The sequence below is a fragment of the Myotis davidii genome, unplaced genomic scaffold, assembly GCF_000327345.1.
Source record: "Myotis davidii unplaced genomic scaffold, ASM32734v1 scaffold441, whole genome shotgun sequence".
Classification (NCBI taxonomy): domain Eukaryota; kingdom Metazoa; phylum Chordata; class Mammalia; order Chiroptera; family Vespertilionidae; genus Myotis; species Myotis davidii.
Window position 1 is genome coordinate 2,132,328 of NW_006291818.1, and position 14,627 is coordinate 2,146,954.

At 39.8% G+C, this 14,627-nt stretch overlaps 1 pseudogene; it reads left to right on the forward strand.

Annotated features, from left to right (window-relative positions):
* Window positions 1-2,236: 2,236 nt before the first annotated feature.
* LOC102759306 lies at window positions 2,237-3,357 on the forward strand (annotated as a pseudogene).
* The last annotated feature ends 11,270 nt before the right edge of the window (window positions 3,358-14,627 follow it).

Genomic DNA, 14,627 nt, shown 5'->3' on the forward strand with positions numbered 1-14,627 from the left:
GAAAAACTTTTACTTATTTACATAAAGACTCTGTAAACAATACATAGAACTATTGTTTTTCAGTTTCTGAGGGAGTCCAAGACAAAACAAGAGGACGTGACCTTCAGAAAATGGAAAACAACATAAAGGTCTAATAACAGAGGATTGTTTCAGTAAAGTATGGCGCCTCAGTATAATAAAAACCAGTATGAAACACTTGCTAAAACATAGTGAATGCCTTTTTTTTAATCATCTCAGAGTAAGGAAGGCTCTTCAAAGATTCACATAAAACTCAAACCATAAAGTAAAATATACATATAAATTTAAAATTTCCATTAGGAAAACAATAAAACTAGAAAGAGACTTTTAAAAGTCAAACAGAGCAAATAATAGAGCAAAGGCCTAATTTCTTCAATGTACAGAAAAATTGAACAATTCAATAAAAAATGACTAATAACCCAATAGAAAAATGTACAAAGAATTTAAAGGAAAAGTTTATATTAAGATAAATGCACATGGGTAATAAAAATAGTAAAAGTGATTTAACCTCACTAATAATTAAAGAAATATATATTATACCTAGAACTAAGTATACATTTAAAAATCTTGCCTTAACCGGTTTGGCTCAGCGGATAGAGCGTTGGCCTGCGGACTCAAGGGTCCCAGGTTCGATTCCGGTCAAGGGCATGTACCTTGGTTGCGGGCACATACCCAGTAGGGAGTGTGCAGGAGGCAGTTGATCGATGTTTCTCTCTCATCGATGTTTCTAACTCTCTATCCCTTTCCCTCTCTGTAAAAAATCAATAAAATATATTTAAAAATAAATAAATAAATAAAAATCTTGTTAAAATGCAAAGTTGAAAAAGGTTAACAATATCCGGAATTGTCAAGAATATATGTAAACAGTTACTCTTACATACCATTGGTAGTACTATGAACTGGTATATTGTTCTTGGAGAGTAATTTGGCAAAAGTGATAAAATTTTTCAATATTTACTCTCTTTGATCAAGCCATTATACTTCTAAAAATTTATTGTAAAGATATTCTTTACACAAGTACAGAAAGATGGAGACACAATTGCAATGTTGTTATAGAAAAAAAATACCCAAATGATCATCAATTAGAAACAATTTAAGTAAATTGTGGTTCATATATTATATGAAATTCTAGGCATCCATTTTATATTCCTGTGTATTGCTATGCACCCAGACATGGGAAGATAGCTTAGATATATTGTTAGGTGAAAAACACATTGTAGAAAACATTATGTAAAGTATGAAATAAAGTATATATATATATATATATAATTAATTCCTTTCTCTGTTAAGAAAATATAACACATTTTTTATTTGTGTTGTATATACACACATATATATATACACATGTATATGCATAAGACTACACACTAAGCTGGTAGTCAGGTCTCTATCCCATAAACAAGAGAATGGAGGATTCTCCTCTAGCAAAGTTGATCAGTTTAAGAGAAAATACTTGCAGTTAGGTTCTGTGGTCCTCTTTATGTTATAGCAGAGAACCCATCAGTCAGCAAGGGTCATTCAGGCACACCGAGCATCTAACCAAATCCGTTTTTAAGTGATTCCTTAAATATGAACAGAGAAAATGATCAGATATTTGAGGAATGCTTCCAACCAAGAGACTAAAACAAAGAAATTACAAAAACAAACAAAACAAAACCCAAACAACACACACACACACACACACACACACACACACACACACACAAAGAAAAAGCCCTCAGAAACACCACCTAGGGAAGCAAAAAAAATTAAAAAGTCATTAATAGCTTCAGTTTCTATGACACACAAAAGAATTGCCTTTTATTTAAAGAATAATCAAAAAAGAAAGGAAAGAAAAGAAATTTTGTGGATAATGAACAGCCATGGAAAAATTCAATACAAGAATTGGAAGGTGGTCGAGGAAAGGTCTCAGAGAATAATACAAAAAGCAAGCAATGGAAAAGAGGAGGAAGAAGGCCGCTGGCCACCCCCTCTCGGTCACGCGGCGGGACCTTGCCTGTACTGTGCTGTCCTGCCTCAGAGAAGAAACTCATCTGTTGCAGGCCCAGCCTGGGTGGCTGCCTTTGAAAGCAAGGGAAGGTCAGCATATATCAACCACAGCAAGCATGGAATTTCCAGAGAGGTCTGATTTCAAACCTTTATGAAGAACAAGAACCATGTTGATTTCTACAAGGGAAGTTAAACTGGCCTGAGTTGGAGGGAAAGATAATGTGTCTAACCTGTAACTCACTCCAGGCGACAGAAGGTCTTATAGCAGCAACAGCCCTTTCCTGATAGCTATGTGGACCAATGGCTCCTGGAAAAGCTCCAGGAAATATGACGGGAAATATCAATATTGGGTTGTGGTATTTGCATCCAGCATGCTGATAAGCAGCTATGTAGTGTCTGTGTGTTTTTCTAGTATATGGACAAGGGTAACCTACCCCCACCACCCCCTACCACCGCCATTGGCTTTTTGGGACCAACCTGGCTTCACTGATTGCCTATGTTTTGTTTGATCTCCCTGAAGGACTCAGAAGTGGGCAAACCCACTGACTTTATGACTTTCACATATGGGATTTCCCCAGTACTGAAGACCCTGACAGTCTGTGAGCACTGATACCATCTATGCCATGTCAATCTATTTTTAAAAAAAATGTTTTATTGATTTTTTTACAGAGAGGAAGGGAGAGGGATAGAAAATTAGAAACATTGATTAGAGAGAAACATTGATTCAGCTGTCTCCTACCCACTCCCCACAGGGGATGTGCCCGCAACCAAGGTACATGCCCTTGACCGGAATCGAACCTGGGACCCTTCAGTCTGCAGGACGACACTCTATCCACTGAGCCAAACCAGTAAGGGCGCCATGTCAATCTTCATGCTCTTCGGCCACCTCACCCTCTTTGACTAGGGCACCAGTGATGCCATTGTGTCCAGCACGCTGTCCTTGAACATGGCCATCTTTGCTTCTATCTGCCTTGCCTCATGCCTGCCTGGGTTCCTGCATGCCTTCATCATGGTAACATTTGCCATCCAGATTTTTTCCCTGTGGCTCATGTTACAGAAGAGACTGACGGCATGTACTCCTCACAGCTATGTGGGGTCACTTTCTTTTTACTTTTGCGTCTGAAAGGCCTGCTGTCCATTCGTGTGTGGGAGACACCCTCTGCCCTTCTGCTGGTGTCCGTCTCCTGTCTCGGCCTTTTCTACCTCACTCACCTGCAGCTTTTTTAAAAAAACATTCATGGGCCTTGGGATGAGGCTGAGATCAAAACTTGTCCAGGGTTCTCAGTTAAGTTAGAAACCTCCATTTTGTTAACAAGGCCCGCTGATGGACCAGCCTCCCAACGAGAATGAGATTTGAAGGCAGAGTTCCATTCTGGAAGCAGCAGACTGATGTGGGTGGGAGAACAGAGATCGAAACACAAAGTTTACCAAAGGCCTGGGTTGGGAAGAGGCTTATCCTTTCTGTTATTTGGTGGATGGAAAAGCTCTCTGGGGCCCTCGTGGATGATTGTCTCCCATTTATTACTCACTATAACAAATGAAGTGATACGGTTTCTAATTATTAAAAAATAACAACATATCCAAAAAAGAGGAAAGAAAATACAAGAAGATAAGAATATCAGTCCAAGAGAGCCAATAGCTGAATAACAGACGTTCCCCAAAGAAAAACAAAATGGAGGACAGCAATGATCACAGAAACACAAAATTTACCCAGAACAAAAGGGTACAAGTTCCCAAACTGAAAGAACATAAAGGCCATAACAAGTGGCCAGCACACTGAATAAATAAAGACCTCTATCAAGGCATACCATTGTGGAACGTCAGATCTCCAAGCATAAAAAAAATTTTTTTTTTCTAAAATATATTTTATTGATTTTTCACAGAGAGGAAGGGAGGGAGATAGAGAGTTAGAAACATCGATGAGAGAGAGACATCGATCAGCTGCCTCCTGCACATCTCCCACTGGGGATGTGCCCGCAACCCAGGTACATGCCCTTGACCAGAATCGAACCTGGGACCCCTCAGTCCGCAGGCCGAGGCTCCATCCACTGAGCCAAACCGGTTTCGGCAAAAAAAAATTTTTTAAGAAAATAAAAGCCCCAAACAAACCAGATAACACACAGAGTTTTAAGAATCAGAATGGCAGATATGTCAACAGCAATTCTGGAAGCAAAAAACAATGGAACAAGGCCTACAAAATTCTGAAGGAAAATTATTTGCAATGTCAATTTTTTTAACCAGACAAACTACCACTCAAGTGAGGGTAATTTGTAATAAAAGCATTTTCAGTTGTTTATGAGCACAAAAAATTTACCTTTCATGCAAAGTTCTTTAGGAAGTTACTCAAGTATGCTTCATCAAGGCTGGAAAACAAGTAAAGAATATTGGGGTTCAGGACACATGAGATCCAAGATAGAAAAGAGGTGAAAGGACTTTCCAAGATGGAAACAAAGCCAGACTGAGCTTCCAGTAAGGTTATGGAAGACTCTAAAACTCTAAAAGGAATATTGCAAAAAGAAAACAAATGAAAAAAAACAACTGATGTATTCGTACTGATTTAGATTTTATAGTTCTACTTGAAGGTTTGGGATCAGTTCCATAAATACTAAGCAAATAGGAAAAGAAAACACAGGCAATTACTGACTCTAGGAAAAAATAAAAAGCATAGTGGCAAAAGTGAAATGCAGTATCCTATATAATAAAAGGGTAATATGCAAATCTACTGAACGGAGGAACAACTGGTCACTATGACGCACACTGACCACCAGGGGCAGATGCTCAACACAGGAGATGCCCCCTGGTGGTCAGTGCGCTCCCTCAGGGGGGAGTGCCTCTCAGCCAGAAGCCGGGCTCATGGCTGGCGAGCACAGCAGTGGTGGCGGGAGCCTCTCCAGCCTCTGTGGCAGAGCTAAGGGAAGCGGGCCTAAGCCATTAGTCTGACATCCCCTGAGGGCTCCCAGGACTGCGAGAGAGCACAGGCTGGGCTGAGGGACACACACCCCAAGAGCATGAATTTCATGCACCAGGCCTCTCTAGTCTATAATAATAAAAGGGTAATATGCTAATTAAATCAGACAGCTGAACGACCTTCTGGATGAAGCCAGGGCTGCAAGGGCCCAGCCCCTTGCATGAATTTTGTGCATTGGGCCTCTAGTATAATATATTAAGTGACTAATTGTGAACAATATTGATATCATTTATTTTTTACAGCTAGTTTTTTTAATGTGTAGTAAAATATACATAACATGAAATGTACCATTTTAAGCACTTTAAGTGTACATTAAGTACATTTACAATCTTGATATACTTTTTACTTGAAATAAGTTTTAGTTTTCAATTTTTGTGAAATATCTTTTTTCATCCCTTTACTTTCAGTCTATGTGTGTCTTTTGATCTGAAGTGAGTCTTTTGTAGATAGCATATGTAATTGTCTTGTTTTGTTATCTATTCAGCCTTTATATGTCTTTTGATTGGAACATTTAATCTAGTAGCTTCTAAATTAATTGTTGACAGATACATATTTATTGCCATTTTATTATTCATTTTTTTTCAATCTTTTTTTCCTCTTTCTTCTTAAAGAAGACCCCTTTATGTTTCTTATAATACCAGTTTGGTGATTATGAACTCCTTTAGCTTTTTCTTGTCTCAGAAGTTCTTTATCTGTCCTTTGATTTTTAAATGAGCTTTGTTGGGTAGATTAATCTTGGTTGTAGGTCTTTGCTTTTTATCACTTTGAATATTTCTTGTCAATCCCTTCTAGCCTGCAAAGTTTCTTTTGAGAAATCAGTCTTATGAGAGCTTCCTTATAGATAACTGTTTTTTCTCTTGCTACTTTTAAGATTTTCTCTTTGTCTTTAACCTTTGGCATTTCAATTATGATGTGTCTTAGTGTGGGCTTTTTGGGGGACTCTCTGCACTTCCTGGACTTGTATGTCTGTTTCCTTCACCAAATTTGGAAAATTTTCTGTCATTATTTTTTCAAATAAGTTTTCAAAATCTTTCTTTCTTCTCTTTCTGACACTCCCATCATGTGAATTTTAGTATGTTTGAAGTTGTCCAAGAGGCTCCTTATATTATCCTCACTTTAAAAAAAAATTTTTTTGCTGTTTTGATTGAATGTTTTCTATTTTCTTATCTTCTAAATTGCTGATTTGATCTGCTGCTTCATCTACTCCACTGTTGTTTCACTGTAATGTATTTGGCATTTCAGTTAATGTATTCTTCATTTGTGACCAGTTCTTTTTCTGTTTCTATCTCTGTTTTTATCATTTTTAATGTCTTTGTTAAAGTTTTCACTCAGTTCATCTACTCTTCCCCTAAGTTCATTGAGCATTCTTATAACCAGTGTTTTGAACTCTCCATCTGATAGATTACTTGTCTCCATTTTATTTAGTTATTTTATGAAGATTTGTTTTGTTCTTTCATTCGGGATATGTTTCTTTGTCTCCTCATTTGGGCTGTGTTTGTTTCTATGTATTAGCTAGAGCTACAACTCTCCTGGACTTAGTAGATTGACCTTATATAGTAGGTTTCCTGGAGGGTCCAGTGGCACAGCCTGCCCAATCACCCAAGCTGGGCACTTCAGGTATGCCCCTGGTGTGCACCCCTATCTGTGTACACCCTCCTGTTTTAGTTGAGCCTTGAATGCTATTGGCACCTCAATGGCAGGGATTTACCCCAGGAGTAGCTGCAAGGATTAGCTGCAACCACTGTGGAGGATCAGCTGTGGAGGGGCTGACTCCAGGGAGCAGAACTTACTTGAGCAGGTTCTGGTACCCACTGAGTCTGCCCCTTGAATGTGTTGCTTATGGAGGTGGTTTGGTGATGCTCTGGCATGATCTGAAGCTGTTCACTGCGTGCACTGGCTCTGGGGCCTCCCGGGAGGTACAGGCCAAGGTCAGCCACCACCTGTGCCCTGTCCAGGGCCACTTGTCATGAGCTACACAGATAGTTGCAACTTGTGCTGGTCTTGGAGGTGCCCAGGAGAGGCCAAGCAGTGAATCAAGAAGAGGTGCCACTTAACAAGAGATGCGGGGCATGCTGAGGTTGAATGCTACATGTTTGAGAGATTTTAGGAAAGTCTAAAGCATGAGGTAAGATAGGCCATTTGTATGGAAAAACCATTGGACATGGTTTGGGTGGGCCCACAAGTTGGGTGGGGCAGGGGTTACAGGGAATCACCAGGGCAAAGTGAATAGTGATGGAGACTGAGATTTGGCACCCACCTCTGGCTCTGTGGAGGGAGGGCTCAGCAAAGGAACAATGCCAGCACTTCAGTCTGTGAGAAAGCTTCCCCTCCATGTATTGCCCTGATGCCAGGCAATTCAGTTTCTCCCTGTATGTCCCTGGTGTCTTTGGAGCTGCTGTCTAGGACTGGAGCTCAGAGGGAGTGATTCTGAGTAAGGCCATGTGCAGGCCTATGAAGAGGAATGCATGGGACTCCAGCAGCCTCCATCTCACTCAGCCATGATCCCCACTGGTTTTTACAACCAAATTTATGGGACTTATATTCCTGGCACTGGGACCCTGGGCTTGGTGTCTGGTGTGGGGCTGGGACCCCTTGCTCCTCAGGTGAGATAACCCACGGTTGTGAGACCAGTCTTTTCTGCGTCTCTGCCCCTCCTACCAGTTCTGATGTGGCTTCTTCTTTATATCCTTAGTTGTAGGACTTCTGCTCAGCTAGATCTCAGGCAGTTCTGAATGATGGTTGTTCTGTAGTTTAGTTGTAATTTTGATGTGGTTGTGGGAGGATGTGAGTACCCCATTTACCTATGCCATCATCTGGACCAGAATCTCTGTTTGTTGATATCATTTTAATGTGAACAGTAAAAGGTGATTTAGTAAAGAGTGTTATATAACTCCAAGAGGAGGGAAATATTTGTGTACCTTGAGGAGAGAGTTCACAAGTTCAAACTAATATGCACAGAATGATACCATCAAAAATGTACACAGGCAAGACTTTACAGAGGCCTCCCTTTTTCATCTTGGCCACCGACATGCCATCCAGACTTTTGTGCCATGTGAGCCACAGCCACGGCCACATCAGCAAGCACAGGAAGCCGAGGTAATGCTGGTGGCTTGCATCATCACAGGATCAACGTAAACAAATATCACCGGTTACTTTGGGAAAGTTAGTATAAGGCATCACCACTTAAAGAGGAACCAGAGCTTCTGCCCAATGGTCAACCTTTATAAACTGTGGGCTTTGGTCAATGAGCAGACCTGGGTAAACGCTGCCAAACACAAGACTGGAGCCGCTCCTATCATTGATGCAGTGCAATTGTGCTACTGCAAAGTGCTGGGGAAGGAAAGCTCCCAAAGCGGCCTGTCATCGTGAAGGCCAAGTTCTTCAGCAGAAGAGCTGAGGAGATCAAGGGTGTTGGGGGAGCCTGTGACCTGGCAGCTTGAAGCCACATGGAGGGAAGGTCATTAAATGCTCACAAGTGGGGGAAAAAAGTGTACACAATCCATATGCATAACAGAAGAGCTGAAAAGAAAGTACACGTACCAAAGTATTCATAGTGGGTATTTCCGGATGGTTGGATGATGGGTGAGTCCCAGCTCTTTTTTGGGTGATATGTATTTTTAAAGTGCTGTGTGTGTGTGTGTGTGTGTGTGAGTGTGTGTTTTACAGATGAACAGGAGTTACTTTTGAGAAGAGAAAAAGGATCATCAAAACATTACTTATATCAACAATATAGGATACAGGTCTAATTTGGTAGTAGGAGGGGTTCAGTTAGGTATTAGAAAGCACTTAACCCTACAGGTAACTAAACACTTTCCTGACCTTTCCTTATTCAAGAGAGGATAAGTGTGCTCAGGAAAGGAAGGAGTTGAGGGGGCAGGGGAGCATGCTCAAAGAGCAGCCGCTGAAAGCTCACAGGAAGAGGGAGAGAGGACTCGCATCAATGTGACAGAATGATGGAAAGTTGAAAAATATAAAAACAAAATTAAGTCTCAGAAACCGTGGAGCCTAGATATGGGTCTGCCTGGCTTTCAGTCAGGGTTGTGGAATCTTGTTGAAAGCTCATTAAGAGGGAGAAGAAATGAAGTCACTGGGCCACACACTGGTGTAAAAGAAGAAAAGGAATAGGAGGACAAAAGGAAAATAAATGTTATTGGCAGGGTGACTTTTATCATTAGCAAAGCATGGGAGAAAAAAGAACCTTATGCAGCACATGTGAAACAGCCAGTATTTCCTGCTGGAACCCTGCCCTTGGCGACTTTTGTAGCATTTGGGAGGTTTCTAATCAATTGACTGGCCAAAATGAGATGGGAATAAAGAAATTTCCTTTCCTACTGCTGTGTCCTAACCAGCCACATGTTCCTAATATCTCATCATGGAATTTGGGACATATTTTCTCATGAAAAAAATTGTACAAATAAACTTTTAGTTCTTCCCATGGTTCAGTTCTGCTTGCATTTCTAGCCTGATCTATTAGTCCCCTCCGAAGTGCCATCATCCAGCTACACCATTTGCAGTCCCCTAAAAATGCCATAGCAAACAGCATTAGTTTTCTATAGTCTTCCCTTTCTCCCTTTTAACAGGATTTTTATTTTGTTGGGATAAATTTGTGCCCAGCTTAAAAAGAATAAAATTAAAAAAAGAAAACCTTTATCTCTCAGCTTCCTTTGGAATAAATAGCAAAAGAATTTCAAAGACCTAGGGTCTGACATCCTTGAGTCACTAACCATGGCCAGCATTTCCTAGTATGTAGGAAAAATAAATAAATTTCACCTGTGTTTAAACCACTGTTATTTTTTAAAATATTTTTTATTGATTTCAGAAAGGAAAGGAGAGGGAGAGATAGAAACATCAATGATGAAAGCAAATCATTGATTGACTGCCTCCTGCATGCCCCACACTAGGGATGGAGCCCACAACCCGGGCATGTGCCCTACTGGGAATCGAACCATAACCTCCCAGTTCATATGTTGATGCTCATGCCAGCTAAGCAAACCACTGTTATTTTTAATTTTCAGTTAAATGCAGCCAAATGCAATCCCTCCCTTCTTTATATTTTTACACCGTATTTCCACTGCCTGGTATGCTCTTCCACCTGTGAGGCAAATGGACTGCAACACTCCAGGATTCATCTGAAGGGATTGCTTCCTGGTGAAGATTTCCCTTACCTCTGCAAACTTAGATAGTTATGCCTTCTTGTGTGTTCCCATAATACTTTGTATAAACTTCTACCACATATCATAAACCTTTAAAATTATCTGTATATTGATATAGCTCTGACACTTGACTATGAACTTCTTCAGAGCAGGACTAAGATGTGTCTACTTGGTATCTTCTTGCATAGTCACAGCCCCATGCAGGGACTCAAGAAACACTGATTAAATGAACGTTGAATCAACTCAGACTATCTTGAGAACCCAAAGTTCCTGTTCATTTCCTGATTGTAATTTTACCCTCCCAAATGCAAATGTGATGTAATGTTGCCTTCTGTGTCAGAGACTTTAGCATCATCTAAAATACTGAAATGAGCTAGGTGGGTGTTCACTAACTCAAGCAATATTAGCAGTTAGTCATAGAAATAAACACCTTTGAAATCTGAATTAGGCAGAAAAGAAGGGAAACAAACATTCATTGAGCACTTATGTGCAAGGCATTGTGTTTGGGGGCTTATCTCATTTACCAAAGTAATTCTACAAGATAGGTGTTAATTTCACTTAGAAAACCTGATGGTACAGATATTAAATAATATGCCCAAGGTCACAGCTAGTAAGAGGTGTAGCAGCCAGAGAATGCTTTTCTGATTTCAAGTCTAGTGATTTTTCTACTCTATCAGGCTGTCACTCATGTAAGAGTAAGGGTGTGAACTTTAAAAGGCAGTCTGGTATTGCAATATCCCTGTCCCTAATCTTCCCTATTCCAATTCAACCATCACACTGTGGTCAAATTCATTTACCTGAAACACAACTCTAATTATGACACTCATCTGGATAGAAACATTAATGGTTTCCTGTGGCCTAGTGAGGAAAGCCCCCAATCTGTGCTTGTCTCTACCTATTTCACCCAAGTAATTGTGTCCCAGCCAGACTCTATCTATCCTTCCTTTTGTTAATACTATTTCTGAACACTGGATAGACCTTCCTACATCAATGGCATGTCTAAATCTTATCTCCTGTCAGAGACTTTGCTCAAATTTTATGTCTACCGCCAAGTCTTTCCTGATTCACACAATTGAAGTGGGTCTTCCTTTTTCCTCTTGATTTCTACCTCTCTCATATCACCTTCTTTTTTGCATTTCATTTTACTTTGTTAACTGCTTATTTTATCTCTTACATATTAGATAGTAAGCTCTGATGATAGAACCACTTGCTTTCATTTTGAACCCCTCTTAGTATCTAGTATGGACATGATAGCAGGTGTTCAATAAGTAAATGAATGATAAAATGTCCAAATAATAGCACCTTGTTCATCACTCCTTTTTGTTCTCTACTTTCCTTTAACCTATGGTGTTGCCTCAATTTCAAACATGAGAGAAAGTAGGCTTTAGCATAATATTTTCAAAATTTTAAGAAAGTCTATTTCACCCTTCTATATTTCTCCTCATCCACACCAAGTTACACATTACAATAGAAAAGCGTTGAATAAAATCATAATTCTAAATATTTCAGCAGCTAAAAAATTACAGTTCATTATTCTGAAACTGAAAGCTTAAGATTTGTTCACTTTTCCCACTATAAAAAATATAGTGCCTTCTAAAATGCTCAGCCCTATACAGTTTCTTTAAGTTCATAACTGGCCACTTGACTGACACCTTGTGGGCGGTGAATGATGTAGAATGACTACCACACAAAAATAAAAATAAATTTTAAAAAGCTTCCTCCACTTTTCCAGAAATGAATATACTGGAGAAGGTGGCCATTAAGATGCAAATCCAAGTCATTCCAGAAATTTTTTCAGGTCTGTTTTTAAAAAGCAGAGCTAAACATGTTCTGGACCAAAATCCTGACAAATAGGGCACAAGACCCAGAGAGCAAACTGAGAAACAGAGCTTGAGTCCCTCACTGCTATGAACGAGAGAGAGAGAGAGAGATACCTGCATAACACCAGAAACTTGAGGTGCCAGGTACACAGTCAACTGCTCCACTGAAAAATTTAGGAAAGTTTGCTATCAGAATGCCACCACCTTCGGCCCAGAGCAGTAAGCCATGATTTCTAAGCCTCAGTGGTACATCAGGCTAGAGCGAGGGTGGGTGTACTGACCTATAAATTAGAGTTTCTCAACCATAGTGCATATTATAATCACAAGAGATTAAAAAACAACAACAAAGTGGCTAAAGGGGGTGTGGGAATGGAGAATTATTATTAACTAGAGGCCCAGTGCACGAAATTCGTGCAAAGGACTTGGCCCTTGCAGCCGCCCCAGCTGCTGCCTTGGCCCTCGCAGCCCTGGCTTCATCTGTAAGGTCATCCAGACAGTCGTTCCACTGTTTGGCCGTTTGGTCGATTTGCATATTATGCCTTTATTATTATAGATGGGTGGGGGTTTTAGTTTGGGATGAGTTAAATATTTATCAGTGAATATATGTGCCTTAGAAGATAGTCAAGTTACATGTAGAAAATGTTAAAGGAATTCAGAGGAAAGAATGATAACTAAAGGATGATGTATATGGTAAAACTTTAGAATGAACATAGCTTTTGAGCTGTGCTTTGAAGATAAAAGGTGAAAAAAGGAGAAGACATTTGAAGTAGGAGAAATGGCATGACTAAGAGGGGAGGAAACACGTGTCATGTGTGGAGAATCTGAGCTTGCAGAACGGAAGGCTCCTTGGAGGGGTAGTACAAGAAAAGGCTGGAAATGAGATTGGTGACAAGGTTGTGAGAAGATAAAGTTTCAAGCTGAAGATTTTTATCTTATTCTGAAATCAGAGGACAGCCATTAAGAAATACTGGGGGTAGTGCTGGCAGTATGTAGATAATGGTATTTTTAAAGAATTTGATAGCATGTTTTTATGACCCAGCATGTTCCTTTTAAAGGCTGTTTAAAAGCAGATACATTTAATGCATACAGAGTCAGGAAAAGGCACTGGTAAAAGCCAGTTCTTCTTTAGTCCGGTGCTCTCCTGCTGGCCAGCTCTTTGGCCAATTGGGTGACTGTGGCCAGTTGGATGATCATCATTAACTTCTCTAAACCTCAGTCTCTTAATCAATAAAATGATGATAATAATGTCAGCCTTGCCTTTCTTGCAAGGTATTATGAAAATCTAATTACTCATTTAAATTACATTAAAAATATTTATTGATCATATATTGTGTGTAAGCTCTGTGCTAGGTACAACAGGAATATAAAGGTGAATGAGACAAAAGGCCTCTCTATGGAAGACTAAAACAAAACACAAGATGGTAAAACAAAAATACAAAATGGGATAATATAAGTGTCTGAGGAGACAAAGTCCTTAAGTGTTCAAATAACTGAGGGTGAATATCTGGAGGATAAACTCAAGAATAGCTGCATGAAAGAGGGATTATTTGAGGTGAGGCACTAATAGGTAGAGAATGGAGGATAAAGGGAAAGTAATTCATCCATTCATCTACTCATTCATCTATCCATCCTACATTTTTGGGGGGAGATTCTGTTCTGTGACAGATCACAGAGATAAATAATACTCTGCCCTTGTGTAGCACACTCTAGAAGAAAGCTTATCCAGAGCATAAGTGGGGAGTGTGTGTGTGTGGGGGGAGGGGAGATGTTAAATGGAAAGTGATTAATTCAGTACCTAACAAATTAAGACAATGGATGTTAACTGCATAAAATCTAAAGTAGAAGAACCTAAGATAAATGCAGTAGCTAAATACAGAGTATCTAAAGATAGGGATTGCCTGTATGACTAGAAGGTTTCTTCTGTTGGGAGGGTGAGGGGATTTCAATTATATTTGGGGAGCAGAGATGAGATCTGGGTGAGAGAAAATGTTTATATGGTTAGCGAACAATCTCAACTGAAGGACGCTTTTTTGCATCTATATCCTATTTATTTTGGTTCTTCTCTTTGGTCATTCTTCATCCATCCTGCCTAGAGTTCTGAAACATGGAGCACCAATGAAAGTCCAGTCAAAGCTATAGACATCTGGGTTGCAGAGGTCAGCTTCCTCTCAATTGTTTCCTGTCTATAAACATCAATGTAGTATTGCTCTTTTATGGTGGATCTTGAGATTTTTTCTCTCTTGCCCTTCCCTATACATCAGTGATGACTGATCCTCCTTTCATGAGGAAGATAGAGTTTATGAAGAAAACTATGGGGCTAACATACATTTTAGAACATGCTTATAAGAGAGGAGGAGAGGCAGAGGCAGAAACAGAGACAGAGAGGAAGGGAATGAAAGGAGGAGAAGAAGGGGAGACAGATAAGCGGGGAAGGAGAAAGACGGGTTGGTCAAACTGACCGGCATTTAAGTACAGGAAGGCTGTGTAATGTGAAGTGAGAACGACTGCTATTTGTATTCCTATAATGAAAAAGGCAGAAATTATTTTTGCAAAAAGAGGATGTAAAATGAAGCTTTCTAAAGCTTAAACAAGCCAGGAAAGATTGTAATCAAGGAATTCAGAAAAGAAAAAAAAAAAAAGACCTGTCCCTTCCTGACTTCCAGGGCCTATGAAAGCCTC